We start from the raw sequence: 22,398 nt of genomic DNA, 5'->3' as shown, positions 1-22,398 counted from the left end.
CAAAATTGAAGGGTAATCCCAAAAACATCACTTGTTCGAATAGAAAAGTGTTTGTTGGGAAAAGAAGAAATTTACATGAGATCTAAAGGGTTTAACCATTAGGTTAAGGGTTGATGCATTAATGGGATCAAACCACATGAGAGTATAATTGAATAAATTAACGTATTTTTTAAGTTCAAGAGAATTGGAGGATAATCTACTCATTTAGGTTAAGAAACAAATGGGTAAATTGAAGGCTTTAATAACTCTTGCAATTGAAGTGATTAATTAAAAATTTAAAATAATTCACAACCCTAGCTGCTTGAACATCTTAGGAATCCATATCTGGAACACTTTCTATTAAAAATAATGAGATAAAATTTACAAACTAAAACCCCCCTTTAATTTGGAACCTTTGATCAACAGTCTAGAAACAACCACAATACTTAGTGAACATAGTATTCCCTGTGGGATTTGACCCCAACCTATTTGGGTTATATATTTGACAACGACCACTTACTCTCTCGTAAGAGAGGTGTAATTTCGGCATATCAAATTTTGTTGTCATTGTCGGGGAATACGGTTTTCAATTAAGTTTATGATTGTTAATTGATCTTTGGTCAAGTTTCCCAAATTTTACTTTTATTGGTTATTCTTAGTTCATTACAAGTTCATTATTATTTATGCCATGAACCAGAGTTAAGGAGAACCACTATTACCCTTCAATCCTGAACCGTATTTAATTGATAGAATGGAAGAATAACAAGAGCTGAGAGACTAGACAATTTGGCTAGAGCACAGGCTAATCAGCAAAATAACAGGCAACCAGCTTATGACCCTAATCCTGATGATGAGGATTTAGGAGATGATAAACTAATTAACACAACAAATAGGAGGCATATGGAGAATGCAGCAACGGCTGCCTACAAAAATCAGGCAGCTAGAAGGAGAGCAAACTGCCAACCTGCTGTACAATTTGATCTTGAGAAGGAGGAGGATTACTTAGACGAAGCTAGTGCTACAGGAAAAATTATTCCACCCCCACTGGCACCTGGGGTAAATTTCAACATAACCAACACTATGATATAGCTACTCAATCTTAAGGGGTTGTTTTAAGGACTTCCAGGAGATGACCCGAACATGCACTTGGTGAATTTTATCAATATTTGCAAGTTATTTGATAACCCTGGTGTTGGTCAAAATGCAATTCATCTTCAGTTATTCCTTTTGTCTCTGTCTAGGGAGGCAACAATATGGTTGAATGAGTTAGCCTATAGAGCACTAAACTCTATAACCAAACAAATAGTTGACAATGCAGCAGGAGGAGCATTTAAGGAGCTTACATTTAATGAGGCTGCAGATATATTGGAGTGGTTGACTAAGACAAGTAGAGCTTGGCATACTAGGGATTCAATGGTATCAAGATCTACTATTGTAGTGGTATATCGGCAAAGCAACGTTGAAAAGAAGAGAAGCATGACCAAGACATAGCATATATAAAACACAGATGGATCTGCTTTCTAAACACTTATAGTCTGGTAAGACTGAGAAGGTAAAAGTTGTTGGGTCAAAAAGCAGAGCTAATTTTGATTCTGAGGAGGAGGATAACTATCTAAATAATCAAGGGGGTTCTCTAAGCAATATCCAAGGAAATCAAGGTTAGAACTGTTACAACAAAGCTGGTTACAAAGATATGGACCAAGGGAGTTGGAAGAACAAAAATGATAGGAGTGGACTATATATACCTCTTGAAAACTAAGATAATACAGCTACCAGTTCAGGTAAGATGCCCATGGAGGATATGATGGAAAATCTATTAAAAGGAGTTGTGGCTACCAATGCTAGGGTGACAACAATAAAAAGTGACTTATCTTCCATAAGTTAGCTAGTGAATTTGAACTCAACTTCTATTATGCAGTTGGAGCAGAAGATGAGCCAACTCTCATCTATATTTAATCAGAGAAAGAGTAGTACCTTTCCTAGTGATACAGTGCAAAATCCTAAGAATAATAGCTCTTGCATAGCAGTTACCAGTCGAAGTAGTAAAGTATTATTTGGCCCTTCTGTGGGTAAAGTTGTGATCAAAATATGATTGAAGAAGAGGTTGATAATGATAAAACTTATCCAGTGGAGTATGAGAAGCTGGATGGTGAAGTGAGTACTCTAACCATCCGCAGGTTGATAAGTTAAAGGAAGCAAAGAAAAAGGATAAGGAGGCGGTAGTTACTACTCTTTCGAAGCCACCACCGCCATTTTCTCATAGATTGAAGAAGAAAGTGGATGAAACAAGGTTTAGCAAATTCATGGCTATGCTGAAGAAACTGAAGGTGAATGTGCCTTTAGTAGAGGCATTAGAGCAGATGCCTGGGTATGCTAAGTTCATGAAAGACCTAGTGACGATGAAGAGAGCAGTGAGCTATGAACCGATAGATAACTTTCATCACTATGGTGCTATTTCAACAAGTTCTTTGGTGCAAAAGAAAGCAGACCTAGGAGAATTCATGATTCCTTGTACTATCGGGTCTCTTAATTTTGCTAAATCCTTGTATGATCTAAGAGCGAGTATTAACCTGATGTCATTTGCTATTTATAAGAAACTGGGTTTGGGGGATCCTACACCCATAAACATGCGACTAGTGATGGCAGACAGGTCGGTAAAGCGACCAGTGGGATTTTGTATAATGTGCTAGTGAAGGTGTCCAACTTTATATTCCCTGCAGATTTTGTTAGTTTGGATTTTGAGGTGGACTTTGAAGTTCCCATAATCTTGGGTAGACCTTTCCTTGCAACTGGAAGCACTCTTATTGACTTGAAAGCTAATGAACTCTTATTCAGGCTTAATAATGAAGTAATTTGGTTCGATGTGTGCCAATATATGTAGCAGCACAAGGAAATAAGTGTGTTCTCTATTGTGGATGTTTATTATGAGGATGAGAGAAAAGTGATGATAGAGGAGAAATTTGTTATAGAGCCTTTGGTTGCTGTCTTGATGAATTTTGATAGTGAAGGCATAGAAGAGCATAAGGAAACTGTTTGGGCCTTGACTAGAATGGGATCATATTATTATGCTCCTAAGAAGCTAAATCTAGATCTTAAAAATTGCCCAACGCCATCGGTGAAGCCATCTATTGAAAAGCCACTGGTGTTGGAGTTGAACGAATTACCAGACCATCTACGATATATGTTTCTTGGCAGTGGAAACACTTTATGCATGATTATTGTAGTAGATCTATGTGAGAATCAAGTGAAAGAACTTATCTCTGTGCTTCGAAGGTATAAAAGTGTGATAGGCTAGACTATTGCGGATATTATTTGTATTTCTCTGGGTATTTTCACTCACAAAATCCATCTTGAGAAAGATTGCACACCAACCATGGAGCATCAATGCCATCTTAACCCACCTATTTAAGAGGTGGTTAAGAAGGAGATCATCAAATGGCTTAATGCAGGAGTTGTATATCCCATTTTTAATAGTAAGTGGGTAAGCCCTATTCAATGTATACCCGAGAAAAAGGGTATGACTTTTGTAGCTAACGAGATAAATGAGTTGATTCTTCTCAGGCCTGTGACTTGGTAGAGAGTTTGTATGGACTATTGCAAGCTTAACTCGTAGACTTTGAAGGACCACTTCCCAATGCCTTTTATGGATAATATGCTTGATCGGTTAGCAAAAAGAGGTTGGTATAGTTTTTATATGGGTATTCTGCCTATAACCAGTTTTCTATATCCCAAGAGGATCAGGAAAACACTATATTCACTTACCCGTATGGGACTTTTGCCTTCAAACGGATGTCGTTTGGTCCGTGTAATGCACCCACTACCTTTCAACGGTGCATAATGTCCATCTTTTCCAATATGGTTGAAGACACCTTGGAAGTGTCTATGGATGACTTCTCAGTAGTAGGTGAATCTTTTGAGCTGTGTTTGGTGAACCAGAGTAAATCTTTGTAGAGGTTCAAGGAGTATAATCTTGTGATTAATTGGGACAAATACTACTTCATGGTGAAGGAGGGCATTTTCCTTGATCACAAAATCTCAGCCAAGGGGATTGAGGTCGACCGAGCTAAGGTTGAGGTTATTCAGAAGCTACCACCTCCCATTTCAGTAAAGGGAGTGCGTAGTTTCCTTGGTCATGCGGGTTTCTTTCGGCAATTCATAAAAGACTTCTCAAATATTAGAGACCTACTTTGATAACTTTTGGAGAAGAAGACCAAGTTTATATTTGATGAAGAGTTCTTTAAGGAATTTGAATGCCTTAAAGGGAAATGGGTTAATGCTCTTATTATTGTTGCTCCAGATTGGTCAAAGTCATTTGAGATTATGTGCGATACAAGCAGAGTGGCACTTGGGGCTATACTTGGTCAGAAGAGGGATAAGCTATTTTATCCAATTTACTGTATAGATAATATTATAAGGAGGTATGTCCCAGAAGTAGACATGCTGAATATTTTGGAAGCTTGCCATGCCTCTCTGGTTGGAAGTCACCATGCAGGTGACCAGGCTACTAGGAAAGTGTTGCAGAGTGGCAACTACTGGCCAACCTTATTCAAATATGCTTTTGAGTTTGTGCGGAGATGTGACCAATGCCAATAACAAGGGCCAATCTCAAAGCACTATGAGTTGTCTTTGACAAAAATGATGGAAGTGGAGTTTTTTAACTTCTGGGGTATCGACTTCATGGGGCCTTTCATGAGCTCATATAGGATGAAATACATTTTGGTTACCATTGATTATGTATCTAAATGGGTTGAGGTTGTTGGTTTGGTCGATAATGAAGGGAAGAGAGTTGTTGTGTTCCTTAAAAGGAACATATTCTCTCATTTGGGGTACCACGCACCATCATAAGTGATGGCGGATCATATTTTTGCAATCGAGTGTTTAGGGCTACCTTGGTGAAGTATGGTGTTAAGCAGCATAAGGTGGCAACTCCATACAACCCGCAAACTAGTGGGCAAGTGGAGATTTTGAATCGATAGATCAAAGACATTCTTACTAAAATGGTGAATGAAAGCAGACAAGATTGGTCTAGGAAGCTTGATGATGCCTTGTGGGCACATAGAACAATTTTTAAGACACCTATCGACATGTCTCCGTACCAATTGGTTTATGGAAAGGCATGTCACTTGTCGATTGAATTGGAGAATAAGGCATTGTGGGCACTTAGGAGGCTGAACTTGAATTGGAATAAAGTTGCGGAGTTGACACTGGGATAGCTAAATGAGGTGGATGAGTTCCATCTTGGTGCGTATGAAAAAGATTACCTATACAAGGAGAATATAAAGTATCATGACCGGAGAATTGAAGGGGAGACTTTCAGAAAGGTGATTGGGTACTTCTCTTTAACTCTAGATTGAAGTTGTTTCTAGGTAAACTTAAATCAAAATGGTCTCGCCCATTCAAAGTTGACCAAGTCTACTCATCTGGAGTAGTTGAACTTGAGGATGAGGACGGAAGTATCTTCAAGGTTAATGGGCAATGAGTGAAGTTTTATATCAGTCCAATGGACTCGATAAAGTGCATAGCAAATATCTATCTCAATAAAGTTTGAGTAATCAAGATAACTGAGTTATGCCATGATATTAAATTAGGTGCTAGTGTGAGGCAACCCACAAAGTGTTTTTGTAACCACAAAAGGGTTTATGCATTATTTTTGTGCAATCTGATGTGTTTGTGAAGTGTGCAGCACTGAGGATGCAGAAAAAAGGGATTTTCTCAACTGAAAAAGAGATGAAAAAAGATTGATAGACCGTCAGGATATCGACGAACCGCCACTGGAACCGTCAAAACCATGGCAAAAAAATGGACATTCTGGATAAGGCATGATGTTTAAGTTGGCAGACCGTTACTGGTCCGATGAACTGTCACTCCCTCCATCAACCAGATACTGAAACTCAAGTTCACTGGAACAGACTGACAGGAAAGTCAACAGACCATCGCATCACCATGGACCGTCGAACAAGACGTCATAGCAAATCATGATTTCTTGGTGTCTAGTAAGTTGCGACATCCAACCAGATGGACCATCGAACACCCAACAGACCATCAAGTAGGCCGTCGATGAAACCCTAAGTTTGGGTTGGGTCGGGCTAATCTAAAATGTTATTTAAATCACATAAAACCAACCTAAACGCCTTTTAATTGATAAGAGCAAGTGGTTACGTATGTTGTAACCTTTTCAAATTCTGCAACTATTTAACTCACTTTGAATTCAAAGAATCTAAAGTCAGTTATTCCCTTTTAGGGCACTCTCTTTTTTTTTCTCCTATTTAAACAAACCCATCCTTCTCTCCTTATCATTACAAAATTAAGTTTAGTTTTCACTGATAAAGCAAGTTCTTAGTCATTGTTTGGTGTGCAAGTTCTGCAAGTTGATTAGCAAACACTTGGAAATCAAGGTATGATCATAATTCTTCTCACTTTTTGTTTTAATGATGAACTTAACTGTGTAAAATTGCAATATGTTGAAAACAATTTCATCCTATTTTCTTCTTCTGCCTTGTGATTGATGTTTTGGTCCGAACGAACTAAAAATCTGGTATGCTATATTCTACGTGAAGTCTAAGTAACCCACGTGCTCAAAAATCACAAAAATTTGAGGTTGAATGCTTAATTGATGTCATTACTATGTTAAAAATAGAATTATGCAAACCAAGTGTTCGGAAAAATGTCAAAGTGAAGTTTTAAACTGAGGAAGGTTGCTGACGGTCAGCTTGACGGACCGTCACTCCTTTGACGGACCACCAGGTAGACCATTGTAAGGATGTCAAGATTGATGTTTACTGGAAAGGTGCGACAGATAAATTAGCAGACCATCAGTAACCTGACGGACCGCCAGTTTAACAGTCACAAGATTCTAAAAAATCAGCACTTGCTGGTTAAGGCTAATGGTCAGTTCGGTGGACCATCGCATCATCGATGGGCCATCAGGATGACCATCAAGCTGTATTTTCAACTATTTTCAATCTATTTGACCTACAAACTAATTCCTTTCCCTATTTTTAGGCATTATGGCACGCAAAATCCCTTTGACCAGAGGTGGTGGTAGAGCACAAAGAAGAGGTGAGCCGGCCAGGAGTGAGGAAACACCTATCTTCAATACCCAGCAATGAGACAACGTAATCACCATACTCTTCTAGTCTAAAGATGAGAGTGAGAGCAGCATTAGCAGTACCAGTTTGAGCCCAGACGAGGAAGAGGTTAACGCATATTAACCCCAACCCTATTGAGGTTGAAACTAGCCATGTTGAGATGGAAACCGAGGAGGAAGTTAATGTAATTAAGAGAAAAGACCCTCAAATTAGGAAGGAACTCAGGTGTCAAATTGAGGGGTCAAAGGAAAAGTTCCTTAAGGGATTAGAACCGGCAGCAAGCAGGCCAATCAAGAGTCCAATCTTTGAAGAATACCAAATAGTGATGACTGAGCTGCAAGAATATCCTGAGCTGTAGCATCATTTCAATGAGTAAGAATTATCCTGGATGAGCAAACCACCTGTTTCATATCAGCCGAATTTGGTAAGAGAATTATTTGTCAATTATTTAGAGAAAGATTGTCCGAAGGGTACAAAGATTTTAGACTTGCCAAATAGAAATTTAGTTCTAGTTAGAGGAGTCAACATTGATATATCAGCTTGAACGTTAAATAGGATGTTTTTTAGGCCTGATTATGAAGCACCGACTGTTGTTCGTAATCTTGAGTACCATCTGACTTATGCATCTACCTAAAGACCTTGGTTGGCTGGACTTCTTACTAATGATGGCAACCTTTCTTGGAAAACCAACCATCAAAAATGCATTGGTAAGTCCCCCCTTAGCTTTACAGCTAAGTTCTAGTGGGCTTTTCTTAGATTGAGGTTGATGCCAACCGGAGGTGATGCCAATTTGGATATTCACCGGGCGGTGTTAGAGGATATTTTAATTGTAGGGCTGAAGATTGATTTTGGCCAAATCACTGCTGATGAACTATTTGTGAGGGTGCATAAAGTGGCAATTGGACTATCGTTCTCGTGTCTAATCACGGAGTTATGCAGGCAGGCGAATGTACACTTGATTTGGAGTGTTGATCACAAAGTCCGGGCAATACATAGGCAGGATATTGAGAAATCAAAAGATGATTCAAAGTTCAAGATTTGGATCACCAAACCTCCAGTATATCAGATGCAGTCTGCGCCAGCCCTGGATACTTCAGATATTCCCACAAGTATGCCATTTACCATCAACACTTATGTACCGCCTGATTGTCCTTTTGCCAAGGTTTACAGTAGAGCTAATAAAGTTTTGGTTGCCACATCTTTAGCTCCTACACTAAAGAGCGCTATTTCTGGTACTAGCACTGGCCAGAATTATCTATATGCACTTGCTACTCATCAAGAATCTGATTCATCTCCAGATTTTGTTAATGGTGTATTACAACTCTTTTTTTGTGATTTTTATTATTTTCTTAATTTGGGTTTTACCCTTTCTTATATGACCCCTTATGGGGTTGTATATTTTTGTTTTAGTCCTAAAAGTATTTTCAACCCTTTTCTGTGTCTACTCTGGTGGGTCATTCTATAGTTTCTAGAAAAATCTATAGGGGTTTTGTGGTGTCCATCTTTCATAGGGAGACATTGGTGAATCTGATAGAGTTAGATATATTGGATTTCAATGTTATCTTGGGGATGGATTGGTTTCAATCGTCCTATGCTTCTCTGGATAGTAGGAACTGAAAGGTCAGTTTCCATTTCCCTAATGAGCTGATATTAGAATTGGAGAGGTGTTTCTTAGTACCCGAAGGGAGGTTTATCTCTTATCTTAGAGCTCAAAAATTGATTTTAAAAGGTTTTCGGTATCATCAATTTTAGTTTAAGGATTCGGTCTCTAAAAGTCCTTTTTTACAAATTGTTCCTATGGTTAATGAATTTCCAAAAGTATTTCTTAATGTTCTTTATAGGATTCCTTCCGATAGGGAAATAGATTTTTTGATTTATCTTCTACTAGATACTTGCATTCCTCCTTATAGAATGGCTCCAGTTGAACTAAAAAAACTTAAAGAGCAGTTAAAGGATCTTTTGATAAGGTCTTTATTCATCCTAGTGTTTCTCTATGGGCTCCTATACTTTTTGTGCGAAAGAAAGATGGGTCCCTTCGAATGTGTATAGACTATCGTCAACTGAATAAGGTTACAGTAGAAAATAAGTATCCTCTTCCTAGTATTGATGTTCTTTTCAACCAGCTTCATGGTGCTAGATTTTTATTTAAGATTGATCTTCATTTGGGCTAGATTGATCTTTATTCGGGCTATTATCAGTTAAAAATTAGGGAGACTGATTTCTCAAGACTATTTTGCTAACCTAGTTACTGTGAGTTCCTGGTTATGTCAATTGGGTTGACTAATGATCCGAATGCTTTGATGGATCTTATGCATTAGGTTTTTAGGTAGTTTCTGGATTTATTTATGATAGTATTCATTGATGACATATTGGCGTACTCTAACAGTGAGGAGGATTATGTCAATCACCTCTAAATTGTATTGCAGACTCTTAAGGACCAAAAATTGGATATAAAATTTTATAAGCATGAATTTTGGCTAAGTTCTATGATTTTCTGGGGTATGTTATTCTAGTGAGGGGATCAAGGTGGATTCATAGAAAGTTGATATTATTAAGAAATGGCCTAGACCCACGACTCTAACCGACATTAAGAGCTTCTAGGGCTTGGCTGGGTATTATAGGAGATTTTTGGAGAGTTTCTCTTCTATTTTTTCTCTGCTGATGAGGTTGACACAAAAAAAGGTTAAGTTCTTGAGGTTGATGCTTGTGATGGTAGTTTTGAGAAATTGGAGGATAAGTAGACTTCTGCACTAATTTTGACCCTTCTTGAGGGTACTGATGGTATTAAGGTATTTTGTGATAAGTTTAGTGTGGGACTGGGTTGTGTTTCGATGCAACATGGTAGGGTTGTGTGACAAGTCATCAATGTGACAACTTTCTAGCACCTTCTGAATGCAAATATCATGCTTTTCTATTGATTTGATGTCAATCTTTTACTTAATGCTCATTTATATAGGTAAAAGTTGAAATGGAAATACGAGTAAGGAAACTTCTTAAAACAAAGCTGAGAAAAAGGTGGAAGTGAAGAAATATGAGTTAGAAGAGCCGAAGATGGAAATCAAGACTAGGAGCAAGTAACGAAATCGCAGCTTGAGGCGATCATGAAGTAACCACCATAATTGTGGGAGTCGCGAATGGAGTCAAGATAGGTCTATCACGATAAAGCGAAAATTTTCAAGGGAAGAATTATAATTTACCTAAGCAAATTAAGGGCAAGGTGACATTGTTGTGATACTTGGCAAATTTGGAATTGGGGCTTAAATCGGAGTTTTTAGCTCATTTTTTATCATCTTACATTTTTTATCAATCTTTAATTTTTAAGTTTGGAAAGATTGTTATACTACTCTTGAGCTAAGAAGACACTAGAGTAATTCCTAAGTGAAGGATTAACAATTCCATTGAAGATTTATTGAAATTTAGCATTCTCTTTATCTTTCCTGGATCAATTTGGTGGAAATCTTGGTATATCCTTACTTTCTATCTTTATGAGTGGCTAATTCTTCATCTTGGGGTTATGCTTGATTAGGTGGTGATTAGTGCACGGGTGTTGTTTATTTATCTATCTAATTAGCTATTTGTTGTGGATTTTTCTTTTACCCCATATTTAAACTAAGAATTGTGGGTGAAAACCCCAATTGTTTAGGATCCCATACTATTTTTGGAAGAGGGGTATCGGGTGAGGGGTATTTGCGACCAATAACTTGAGTTATCTTATAGAATGGCATCATTTTAGAAATAAGGGTGTTGTTTGAGTTAACTCATTTGATCGTACTACCTAAGAAAAAAAGTTCTAATTGAGGTATTGGATTGGTTATTTTGCCATATTCGTGAGGTGTTTGAAAGAACCCATGAAATAAATTTAGTGTTTTATTGAAAGATTGACACTAATACCTATAAATCTAGCCTACCCATGACTCGAGATAAATTTGGATAATTCTAAATTACCCATGCATGAGTTCGAGCCTAGAATGGCATGACCCAATATCTGCTACTAATTGATTTCACTCTAATTATTCGTAGCCTCGAGTTAGTACTCAAGAGTCTAAAAAATTGTTTTAATTTTGAAAACGTTAAAAATCCCCCAAATACTTGTATCCTCGATTTGAAATTAGCAAGTAACTTTATTTTGAACTTATTTGATCACCATTCATATTATTCCTCATGTATTTGACCCCGACTCAAAGTTAGGCATTATATTGACAACGACCGCCTTGCACTTAAATCGACATGTGAGTTGAGGGTTATCAAAAATGGCACCATTATTGGGGAACAATTTGGCGTATTGAGTAAGTTTGAAATTTTAGCTTACTTGTTTTGATTCAAACTTGTGAATATGTGCTTGTGATTTTCTTTTATTTCTTGTGTTAGATAGATTTTTCTTTTTGTCTACTTGTTTCTATGGCATCGTGGAATGAAAATTCTTTGGGTGGTTACAAATCTTATCTTGACGATCCAAGTATATATTGTGGTGGACCCTACTTTGAAAAATTGTAATATACTCCCCAAAAAGAGGCGTGTGCATAATCTCGATCCTATTAGGAGTATGATTATTCTTTATGTGGTGGTCGAGATGGACATTGGAGTGATTGTCCAAATGTCCCCTCCCCTAGTCATGCTAACAAAATTGCTAGTTCTTCTTATGAGTTTGATAGGTCTAATGATGTGTTAAAGGAAGAACAATGTGCCGGACAGAAAGGCATTGAAGCAATGCCTCTAACTATTTCTGACCCGGTGACTACAATGGAGGAGAACATGTACCTCTTGCATCAATCCATGACAACGTTTGGAAAGAAAAGTGAAAATAAAGAAAAACTTAAAAGGAAGAAATCGTGAGCCAAGAATGGCTAATGAACCAAACTCAACAACTTGAATTCCATAAGGGTTAACTTTATAGGGTGTTAGTAATGGTGGATAAATCCCACAAGTTGTATGTTCAGCAATGTCAAGTATGGATTAAATTTGAAATGGCCACTCAAAAATTTAAAATCAAATTAAATGCGAGAATTGAAAGCATGTAATGTCCAAAGTCAAATGAATATGCATGATTATGTTAAAATGGTTTCCAATGAAGATAAGAGTGAGCTTGATATTGAAGAATTCTTAGTGATTTGCCAACCAGCTGAACCAAAAACAATGAAGGATGCCGAAATTGAGGAAATGAAACTAGAGTTGTATGAAAAAGCCAATCAAATCCTTCATGAAGGATATAGTTCAGTTCGGGGTGAGAATTTCAAGAAGAAAGCGACTCCGGAGTTAGGTAGATGACATCATTCCAATCGCTTTTCAACATTATCTTGGTGGATGTGATAAAAGTCGAACCACCCAAGCAAATCATGAACTATTGGAGATGAGGAAAAAGGTACTTATATTTTGGAGTTTTCCATTCTAAAAAAGTAAAATGAAATCCCTCACTTGAAGGCCAATATGTACAAAATCCAATGTTTAACTAGTGGTTTATTTATGTTCTCACCTACACCTAACAAGCCTATTCAAAAGTTTGATGTGAAGTTGGGAAAAAGTTTCAAGTCTTCAAAGTAGTGAGATAGAATGTGTATCATTGTGCTCTTACCTTTTCCTAAGGTACATTGAAGATATATTGATCAAAACCAGGGCCGATGATTTAAATCTTTTAAATGGAGACATAAATGATAGTCAAAAGATGTTGTGCTGCGACTATAACTAAGTCTATTCTTGGGAGGCAACCCAAGAAATTTTTCTAAATGTTTTCTAATGGTTTTTATTGAATTTTTATCTTATTTTTTGGTGCTCGTAGGTGATATCGTAAGTTGGAAAGGGTAAAGGAAAGTTCGGAGGCTCAAAAGTAGGCCCCAAAGCTAATTTTAAGCTGAAATTCTGCACCAAAATCAATAGTTCCATCTTGGAGGACTGTTTTGAGCTAAGTTGCTAAAGGAATTTTGCTTTTTTCCAACCTCAATTCAAACTCTTAAATTCTTATCTCAAGAATGAAACCCTGAATAATTATATTAGACATTTATTTCATCATTTTCCTCTCTTAAGTAAGCTTACAAGGAATGATCTTTTGTTAAATTATCTTTGGAGTACAAATGATAATCACATTCCATGGTTTCTTTTGGTTTGAATTTAATTCATTTGAGCTTAATTTTGTAGAATGTGGTTGTTGGAATGAATATTTTTGAATGTGTGCCTTATTTTACATGCCCAATAGCAAATTCTTGCTTCCATACACTAGTGCACACTATGTGTTCGATGAAACATCCACTTGTAGTTTGTTTGCTTAATTGAGTGGCGGGTGATTTAATAAGGTTAGTATGATTAAAAATGGTGTGTTTGGTGATGGATTGGTGCATTGAGTGAAACACCCTAGTTTATGGAATTTAGAAAATTTCCTAGAATTCTAATCTTTGGACCCAATATGACTAAAAGGTACGAGCCATATAATGGGGTATGGGTGGTATGATCCGATCGTATTCTGACTAGTGTTGGTTGGTGGGATGGATTTTGGTTACTAGAATGGATAAAACTTAGGGGTATGAGTTGTATTAGTGGTTACGGGTCATTTGTTTCCTTAACTTAATCTTATACTTGGCTACTTAGGTTGGATCTGAGTATGAGTGGCTCACTATAACACGTAAGACAGGGTAAGAATCATACTAGGGACTCGTATGGTAAAAAGTGTTCAATTCCCAGGTATTTTATTCTGCCAGGGATATGGGTCATGGATATGGATCGTATATTCTGGTTACGACTTGGTTGGATATGTTGTATCCTAGACAATATTTGATCCAAGGATTGAGGCTCAAATATGAGTGGTGGATACCAATCGTATTGGGAGGGTACGACTTGTGAGTGCCAGTCATATCCCTGTGATAAGATTTTGTGCAACTTAAGTGGTGGTATTCTTGACATTTCCTTACTTATCCTAATAAATCCCCATGATTTCTAACCTACTTGGAAGGTTATTCACCCCAATATTCTATTCATTAACACTTGCAAACTCTTCCTAAACACTTCATAATTCTCCTAAGAGCTATTGAGCAAGGAGAGCTAGGGTTTCAACTAAGAGATCAATTTGGCGCTTTCCTTGGTGATTTCTTTCCATCATCATCTTAGTTTAAGGTGTATTTATCTTGTCTAATTGTTAATTTAGTTAAAGGAATAGTTTATATGAATATTTTCATGGTTTTACTGTTGTATAGTTTTGGCTTTCAAATATGATTTGGGGGTCTTGATGTTAATGGCTTGGTTATGGTTTCCCATGGTTTTAATTATGCTTTTATATGCATTAATGGTGGCTTTGGATAATTGGATTTCATAGGAATGTTTTATTGGTTATTAGAATTGGTTTTGGTTATGTTATGCCCCCAATGTGTTTGACAAAATTCTTATAAATTTATGTTCATTGCATTGAGTTCTTTTAATGGAACTCTTGCATGTTTTAAACTTGGTAAAGGAATTATGCATTATTTAAATAGTTTAGAAAGGCTAAAGGCTAATCGGTTATGCTTGTGGTGAACATGAAAGTATCCTAAGTCATTTAATATGGTAAATAGAAGGGCACTTGAAAGTTCCCTTAAACTTATAAATGATTGGCTATGGCTGATACTTGTAAGTAAGGGTTGGAATGATGATACCATTATCAATGGCCTTGATTAATAAATGGATATTGGTTTTGTTATTTGGAAATTGGTTCTAATTGGAAAATAATGGTTGGATGTGTGTCAAAGCCGTGGAAGGTGGAGGTCCCGAGGGGACCAAAGCTAGAAACTTATATTTGCCGATATGAGGCTGATTTTGGTGATCGTGTGCATAATATCACACCTTTTTGGGGGGATTTACTAGTCATCCCACAGGATATTTCCTTGGTCGTATATCTACATACACTGGGGCCCTTTCAGCATGGGAGAGCTAAACCTGTATAGCCCGTGGGTGGTTTAGAACGGCAAAGTTACACAACCCAGGTAAAAGTTATAAAGGCATGCTAAATTTGGTCCCTTTTCCTAGCATGGTTATATATATGTATATATATATATATATGTATATATATATATATGTATATATGTATAGTTGTGTGCATATGGATGGTTTTACTTGGTTTTATAAATGGCATTATTTTATCCTTATCTTGAGATCATGCTAGCGGTCACTCACTAACCCCACCTACTGGCGGTTGTACACCCATACGATAGAGGAACCATCTGTTCCACTCCTCTTATATAGTGATTGACTCGGGGGACAATATTTGGACTAAAGTGGTGAGCTTCCATCCTTTCGGAAGGCTCCATTTCATGTTATCGATACTTTTAGACATTTTGACTTTATTTTGGACATTGGTTTTGGCTATGGTTGGGGGAATGTCCCAACCAAATTTAATTTTATAGTGGTACTTCTATGGGTTGGTATGGGTGGGATAGATATAGGTGTCGTCCTTGGCATTGGAATAAGCTGGTGGGCTGACATCATTGGATGATATTGTTGGTTTTTCCATTCTATTACATTTTGGGAATAATTGTATTATGTTTTGGAATGTATTTGGTTATGGCCTGGTTTATGGCCTTATTTGGTGTTGTTTGGTATGGTTGGATCATTGGTATGGGGTCGTTGGACTTGGTTTGGTGGTCACGGTTGTGATCTATTCCCAGGTCTTTGCATGAGCAATTATACTAGTAAGTTTCATGCTTGGAATTCAGCCAACTCAAGACAGGTGGCTGGAGGTTAGGTTGGGTAACAGGGGTGGTCTATGGTCCTGGTGAAACTTGGGATGCCTATTACGACAAGGAACAAGGGCAGGTCGTGATCTTGTTCACGTGTGTAGTTATTCTATCTCTCAAGCTCTTACTTTTCATGCTTACCACACGTCTATTAAAATGTCAATAATAGAGAAACTCCTTATATGCTTGAAAAGGTTAATGTGAACTTTCTTGGGGTTTTATGAAATCATTTTGGAGCATAGTTTTAAGTCCAATTGGTCTTAAATATTGGATAACTAGTGGGTTTTGGTTGAAATTTTTTATGAATATTGTGTCCATGGTTTGATCAATAAATGTGCTTATAATAGTATTCTTGGGTGAAGTTTGAGTAACCCGAGACACATGAATGTTGGCTTACCATATGATAGATTGGGTGACACCATTCTTAAAGGTATAGGGTCGTTTGTGTTTCTATTGGTGTCATGAGTGTTTTATGAGCCAAATGGGCAATATGTGAAGAATGTGTGACGATGTTGAGTTCTAAGAGATGAGCATTGTGAGGAAAGAACCCCATGAAGTGTAATGATAATGTTTCCTTGCATCCACCTAAGTTTTTCTTTAATTATTTAGGAAGAGGTAAAAGTTCAAAAATACTTTCAAAATGTCATTGGCAAGAAATGGAATAATTTTGAGAAAAACCAAAAATATAGTTTCTTTTTTAAAATATCAAGGATTCTTTTGAGATTTTTTTTTTGAATGAGACAATTAAATTCAATTTTTGCCTTCCTTTACAAGGATAAGTCGTTGACTCGAAGTAACTTATAAAGTATAAACTGCTCAAATTGGTTGGGAGGCTAACTATTTACTCTATGGGTATGATACCATGTGTGGTGAGATTTTTGAATAATTATTGTACATATGTGTAGTTTAGAACTTTCCCCGAGTGTATTCAAAGAAAAACTCTAGGCAAGCTTCGTTTGGAAGATGAACCAAGGCCATTTTTGACCCGTCACATAGCCAATTTCGCACCTTAACATTGTTCCCTAGTAAACCCCCTTGATCCTTTTTGCCCATCTTTATTTCTTATTGTATTGGTAACCCTGCAAAAACACAAAAACCCTTTAGAAAATCTCTCTTTTGGCACTTAACCCCCTTTGATGCATTACATGATTCTAAATAGTGGACTATAGGAAAAAGCCTAAGTTTGAGGGTTATGTATTTGGGAGAAGAATGTAAGGGTTGTTCAAATTTCTAGTTTGGGGGAAGAATGTTGTATGCTAAGATTATCAAAGAAAAGTGTATGTAAGGTTGTCAACTCATATGCTTAAAAGACTAGAGATATGGTTGATGATAAAGTTGAATAGCCTAGCCCATAGAACTTGAAGAGAAATTAGATGAGTGAGGGGCTAAGAAGGTCTTATTGGTAGAAATTCTCTTGAAAAAGTCAAAGAAGTGAACAAAAAAATGGTGGATTTGGATTATTTGGTAAACGTTAAACAAAAAGTTAGGAAAATATGGGAAATGATTTGAAGAAGAAAATGCGAATAGTTTGAAAATTTTGGGGGTTGAAAGGGTCGAGATATTGAATTGAAGGTCTTTTAGTCACTTAAATCATATATATTCCTTCCCTTACCTTAAAACTTCATTTTGACCCGCAAGGCCTTGGTAATTCCAAACTAGGTAAGTCTACATTAATGGCAAAAAACACAAAGGGAAAGCCTATGGTTCTATTCATTGTACTTGAATTTCTTTGCGAGAGTGAGTGTGAATTCTTTCATTATTTGAGCTCCTTTTAAAATTTCAATGTCTTATGTGTGTGGAGTTAACTCTTGCATGTGAGTGGTATCGATGCTTTGGGGTAGATGGTGAAGTAAGTTGCATTGTGAAGATTGAGACAATCTTTGAAGATTTTGTATCGCCTCTTCATATGTTTCATTGATCTGGAAGGTTAATTTGATACAAACTTTCATCCTTGCGTCATAAATATTTTCTCATGAAAATTTTTGGTTTGCTTGTTGCCATGATATGTTTGGAAAGTCTTTGTATAGCCTTGTTAGCTTATTCCATTAGTATAGCTTTTTTTTTAATGGATTTGAGTTAAAGCCCTATCTCACTGAATTATTCTCGTTTGCTTGAGGACAAGCAATAGTTTAAGTTTGGGGGGTTGAAAAGTTGTCAATTTGGTGACTTTCTAGCACCTTTTGAGCCTAAATGATCATGATTTTATATTGATTTGATGTCAATCTCTTACTTAATGCTTATTTGTGTTGGTAAAATTTGAAATGGAAAGATGAGCAAGGAAACTTGATAAAAATAAGCTGAGGAAAAGGTGGAAGAGAAAAAATGTGAGTAAGAAGAGCCAAAGCTAGAAATCAGGCCTAGGAGTCGACCCTCAAGAACCGCAATCACAGCCTGAGGGTCACAATCGCGACATGGAGTCAAGTCAAGCATCAACAATCACAAGGTAACCACCGTGATCTAGGAGTTGCAAATGCGGTCAAGATAGAACGATCGCAATAAAGAAGAATTTTTTAAGGGCAGAATTGTAATTTGCTCAAGCAAATCAAGTGCAAGGTGAGATTTTTGTAATATTTGGCAAATCTGGAATTGGGTCTTAACTAGAGGTTTTTAGCTCATTTTTCATCTTCTTACATATTTTATCCATCATTAATATTTCACCTGGGGAAGAATGTTGTAGTACTCTTGAGCTAAGAAGACATTGGAGTAATTCCTATGTGAAGGATTTTCAATTTCCATTGAAAATTTTTAAATTTAAAGTGTGGACTCGCATTGAATTTATCTTTCATGAATCAATTTGGTGTAAATTTTGGTATATCTTTACTTTCTATCTTTATGAGCAGCTAATTTTTCATCTTGGGGTTATGCTTGGTTAGGTGGTGATTAGTGCATGGGTGTTGTTTATTTATCTATCTAATTAGCTATTTGTTGTGGATTTTTCTTTTAACCCATATTTAAACTAAAAATTATAGGTAATTGTTTAGGATCCCATACTATCCTTGAAAGAGAGGTACTGGGTGAGGGGTATTTGCGAGCAATAACTTGAGTTATCTTATGGGATGGCATCATCTTAAAAAATAAGGGTGTTGTTTAAGATTACTCATTTGATAGTGCAATCTTAGAAATAAGGGTTCTAGTTGAGGTATTGGATTGGTTGTTTTGCTATATTCGTGAGGTGTTTGAAAGAATCCATGAATGAAATTTAGTGTTTTGTTGAAAGATTGACACTAATACCTATAAATCCAGCCTACCCATGACTCTAGCTAAATTTGGATAAATTCTCAATTACCCATGCATGAGTTCATACCTGGAATGGCATGAACCCAAGATCCACTCCTAATTGATTACACTCTAATTATTCTTACCCTCGAGTTAGTATTCTAGAAGCCCAAAATTTTTTATAATTTTGAAAGCATTCAAAATCTCCCAAATACTTGTATCCTCAATTTGAATTTACCAAGTAACTTCATTTCAAACTTACTCGATCACCATTCATATTATTCCTCGTGGATTCAACCTCAACTCAAAGTTGGGCATTTTATTGACAATGACCATCTTTCACTTAAATTGATGTGTGAGTTAAGCATTATCATTGTGGCTGACGCTTCTAGGCAGCTTAAGGTCCATGAGAGGAATTACCCAACTCACCATCTAGAGTTGGCAGTGGTAGACTTCGCTTTAAAGATTTGGCACCATTATTTGTATGTGGTGCATGTAGCTATTTCTTATGACCATAAGACCTTACAGTATGTGTTTTACATAGAAGGAATTGAATCTCAGACAGAGGTGGTGGCTTGAATTGCTTAAGGATTATGACTACCATCCAGGTAAAGCTAATGTTACTGTTGGGGCTCTTAGCAGGTTTTCTTCAAGGAGATTATCTCATATTAATGGAGAGAAAAGAGGATTGGTGAAGGACATTCACAGGTTGGCTAATTTGGAAGTTTATCTTTAGGACTACGAGGATGGGGGAGTGATTGTTCAGGAAATGGTTAAATCATCTCTTGGTGCTGAGGTGAAGTAGAAGCAGGCTTTGGATCCCATACTTATGCAGATTAAGGATGATATGATTCAACAAAAGGTTATGGATTTCAAGATTAGGGGAGATGGCAACTTGAGGTACCTAGGTATCTTTTATGTTCCTAATGTTGATGGGCTGCGGGAAAAGATTTTGACTGAGTCTCCTGAGTCTTGATATACAGGTCATTTGGGTTCGACTAAGATGTATCATGACTTAAAGGAAATCTACTAGTGGAACAATATAAAGAGGGATGTGGTAAATTTTGTTTCCAAATGTTTTGATACAGACCGAATCAGGGCCTTGTCGTAATGTGCATCCCATGTCCAACAAAGACTGGAGATCACCCCCGCTACCCAACCCAACCAAACATCAAACCACAAAACAATAACCAAATCCATAACTATTCCACAACATACCCAAGTCCACAGTTTGTCCTTACAAATCCTCTAAAGCAAAACAAGAATATCCAGTTGGGACATGCCCCCGACCATAGCCAAAACCAATATCCAAGTCTAAACCATTAAAGACATAAGAAAACTCAAAGCAAGAAATGGAGCCTTCTGAAGTATGGAAGCTCACCACTTCAAGTCAACACAAGATGTCTCCATATCCAAGTAAATGAGCAGGAGGTGTGATACTATGACCAACACCTGCATCGCATAGGGATACAATGTCGAAGATGGCTAGAGGTTGTAGCTCCAACATGTAACTCAATGATAAGGATAATATAATGCCAATAATTCAAAACCACTCAACCAATACATATAACCAATGCAATACATACAAATACATATGTACCATGTCGAGATAGAGAAAAAGATTAGCATGAACTTTGAAATCATTAACTTGGGCTATGTAGTATAACCGTCATATAACAAAGGCCCACGGGCTATATGGTCCCAACTCTTCCCTAGATGGAAGATCCCTACAGCGTGTAGCCACACGAACCAGAGAATATCCATAACCGTATATGCCTATATGAGGGATTCAAACCTCCCGACATAATTAAGGTGACGTAAGCACCAATACAAGTATTATGGGGGACTCGAGCCTCCCATTCATATATTCATTCGGGGGCCTCAAATCACTCGGTTATAAAGACACCCGCACTGGCTACCGCGGTTTCCAATGTTAGTCCTTCGGACTCCACTTTTATGGCCCGACTACACACCCCGCTTTAAAGGCCAATTTAAAACCATTATTTCACATACACAATCATTAAGCCAATTAATTACCAAATTCACTTCATTGTTATCAGCATACCAATACTACTTGCAAGTGTACCACATGCCATTACCATTATCAATCAACCAATCATTTATTTGACTTTGGGACTTAAACTCATTGTCTAACAAAGGCGCTAATACAATTTGATGCTTAGGGACTCAAACCCAGTTAGCCAATTAAACCACCAAGGTTAGCATTTAAATCAATACATGGTCAACAAGGCCTTCACAAAACAATTTACCAACCATTCATATTCATTAGGCCAATGCCTTAATTCAAAACAACTTAACATGTAACTAGTTTATTCTCTTAGACATTTTCACAAACATGTTGAGGGCATACCATTTTCAAGACCAAAACTAAGGTAAAAACCATCAAGTTTAGTCTTACCCATAACCCATTTGTTAAACCATAATTACTAAGCACCCACATATGAAAACCATCACCAAAAACATGTATAAACACAATTTAAACCAAAAGTAAACAATACTCAACCATATGCACAAAACCCTCAACATTGGTTTTCAAAAACACCCTTAATGAATCATAATAAAGGTTTAAAACACATGATATTTGAGAAATAACAATGAGAGAAGAGTCGTATGCCTTATTCACAAGATTCACGAAAAGAACTTGACTCTTGATCCTCTACATGAACACCTTGTAGAAACCCTAGCCCAATCTTCAAGAGAGTGTTTAGAGAGAGTTTTAGGAGTGTTTTGATCCTTCAAAGTGTGTTATGAGAGGAAACAATGTGTTATAAGACGTGGGGTCTTAAGATTTTTAGGGTGGGAAATGTCTAAAATGTACTCTTCTTAAAAGCTGAAAAGGGTGGTGGGGTAGGAGGGTACGAGTCCCCTAAACTCGTACACCAATCATACGAGTGGTACACACCACTCATACCCTAGACAAAATATTGTACTCCAATTCTATCCAACATACGAGTGGATGGACTAACTTGTATCCAATCATATGATTGGTTCCCTAGAACTGTACCCTAGGCAAAATCATTTAGTCTAGACACACTAAGCAACATACAAGTGACTTTCCTCACTCATACCATCTTCATATGACTTGTATGGTGTCTATTCATACCTTTAACAGTAATCAACCAAAACCATACTAAGTAACATATGACTAAGACCCCTAAACCGTACCCACATCATAGGATAAGTACCCTCAAGTCGTATGATGTCCAGAAGCTCAAACTCGAGAAATTTTCTACAGGTCAAAACAAGGGTGTTTCAATTCTCCCCAACTTAAATCATTCCTCCTCGAATAATGGGTTAAGGCAAGCACAAGCACAAGTTAACACATTATTACCCATCAAACTTCCCTTTAACCAATTTAGAAAACAAAGAAATAAAACAAAGATGATAAGAACAACACATACCTC

This window comes from Capsicum annuum, chromosome 7 (assembly GCF_002878395.1).
Source record: "Capsicum annuum cultivar UCD-10X-F1 chromosome 7, UCD10Xv1.1, whole genome shotgun sequence".
Classification (NCBI taxonomy): domain Eukaryota; kingdom Viridiplantae; phylum Streptophyta; class Magnoliopsida; order Solanales; family Solanaceae; genus Capsicum; species Capsicum annuum.
This window is presented reverse-complemented; position numbering follows the sequence as displayed.